Source organism: Arachis stenosperma, chromosome 3 (assembly GCF_014773155.1).
Source record: "Arachis stenosperma cultivar V10309 chromosome 3, arast.V10309.gnm1.PFL2, whole genome shotgun sequence".
Classification (NCBI taxonomy): domain Eukaryota; kingdom Viridiplantae; phylum Streptophyta; class Magnoliopsida; order Fabales; family Fabaceae; genus Arachis; species Arachis stenosperma.
In genome coordinates, this window is record NC_080379.1 from 38,299,218 (window position 1) to 38,301,392 (window position 2,175).

A 2,175-nucleotide genomic window follows, 5' to 3' on the forward strand; every position below is an offset into this window, starting at 1 on the left:
CTTCTGAAGCTGCCTCTTTAATGCTGTTGGATGCATTTTGCCATCCATTCAGACTTTGAGAGATCATGTTGACTTGCAGAGTCAACACTTTGTTCTGAGCTAGTATGGCATTCAGAGCATCAATTTCAAGAACTTCCTTCCTCTGAGGCGTCCCACTATTCACGGAATTCCTCTCAGAAGTGTACATGAATTGGTTGTTTGCAACCATGTCAAGAAGTTCTTGAGCTTCTGCATGTGTTTTCTTTAGGTGAATGGATCCACCTGCAGAATGGTCCAATGACATCTTGGAAAATTCAGATAGACCATAATAGAATATATCCAATATGGTCCATTCTGAAAACATGTCAGAAGGACACTTTTTGGTCATCTGCTTGTATCTTTCCCAAGCTTCATAGAGGGATTCACCATCTTTTTGCTTGAAGGTCTGAACATCTACTCTAAGCTTGCTCAGCTTTTGAGGAGGAAAGAATTTATCCAAGAAGGCCGTGACCAGCTTATCCCAGGAGTCCAGGCTATCTTTAGGTTGTGAGTCCAACCATGTTCTAGCTCTATCTCTTACAGCAAAAGGGAAAAGCATGAGCCTGTAGACTTCAGGATCTACTCCATTCGTCTTAACAGTCTCACAAATCTGCAAGAACTCAGTTAAAAACTGATAAGGATCTTCAGATAGAAGTCCATGAAACTTGCAGTTCTGTTGCATTAAAGCAACTAATTGAGGTTTCAGCTCAAAATTATTTGCTCCAATGGCAGGAATGAAGATGCTTCTTCCATCAAATTTGGACGTTGGTTTTGTGAAGTCACCAAGCATCCTCCTTGCATTATTGTTGTTGGGTTCGGCTGTCATCTCCTTCTCTTGTTTGAAAATTTCAAAAAGGTTGCCTCTGGATTGTTGTAATTTAGCTTCTCTTAGTTTTCTCTTTAGAGTCCTTTCAGGTTCTGGATCAGCTTCAACAAGAGTGTCTTTTTCCTTGTTCCTGCTCATACAGGGAAGAAGAGAACAAGAAAAGAAAGAGGAATCCTCTATGTCACAGTAAAGAGGATCCTTATTGTTAGTAGAAGAAGAAAGGGAAGAAGAGTGAAGAAGAATGGGTAAGGATAGAGGTAGTGATCTGAGATGAAGAGAAGTGTTAGTGAATAAATAAATAAATAAATAAAAGGAGAGGAGAGATAGAGAATTTCGAAAATAATTTTGAAAAAGTGGTTAGTGATTTTCGAAAATTAAAGATCAGATATAATTAAAATTAAAATTTAAAATAATTAAAAAGAATTTTTGAAAAAGAGATGAGATATTTTTCGAAAATTAGAGAGGAAAAAGTAGTTAGGTGGTTTTGAAAAAGATAAGAAACAAACAAAAAGTCAAATAGTTAGTTGAAAAAGATATTAAAATCAAATTTGAAAAGATAAGAAGTTAGATAAGATATTTTGAAATCAAATTTTTGAAAAAGATATGATAAAAAGATAAGATAGGAAGATAAGATAAAAAGATAAGATTTTTAAGAAAAAGATATTTTGAAAAAGATTCAATTTTTAAAATTAAAATTAATTACTTAACTAACAAGAAACTAAAAGATAAGATTCTAGAATTTAAAGATTGAACCTTTCTTAACAAGAAAGTAACAAACTTCAAATTTTTTAATCAATCATATTAATTGTTAGCATGATTTTCGAAAATATGATATAAAGATAAGAAAAATATTTTGAAAATATTTTGAAAAAGATTTTTGGAATTTTTCGAAAATAATAAGAAAAATGAAAAAGATATGATTTTTGAAAAAGATTTTAAAAAGATAAGATTTTTAAAATTGAAAATTTGACTTGACTTGTAAGAAACTAATTTTAAAAATTTTTGACCAAGTCAACCCAAAATTTCAAAAATTTGGAGAGAAATAAGGAAAAGATATTTTTTTATTTTTTGAATTTTTAATGATGAGAGAGAAAAAAAATGACCCAAAACATGAAAATTTTGGATCAAACACATGATGCATGCAAGAACACTATGAATGTCAAGATGAACACCAAGAGCACTTTGAAGATCATGATGAACATCAAGAACATATTTTTGAAAAATTTTTAATGTAAAGAAAACATGCAAGACACCAAACTTAGAAATCTTTAATGCATGGACACTATGAATGCAAAAATGCACATGAAAAACAACAAAAGATGCAAAACAAG

The 2,175-nt window shown here is 31.4% G+C and overlaps 1 non-coding gene across 1 annotated transcript; it reads left to right on the forward strand.

Annotated features, from left to right (window-relative positions):
- Positions 1-341: 341 nt before the first annotated feature.
- On the forward strand, positions 342-445 carry LOC130971698 (small nucleolar RNA R71). The gene has a single exon (XR_009082911.1). It is a non-coding gene; the product is annotated as a small nucleolar RNA R71 (small nucleolar RNA).
- Positions 446-2,175: the final 1,730 nt, after the last annotated feature.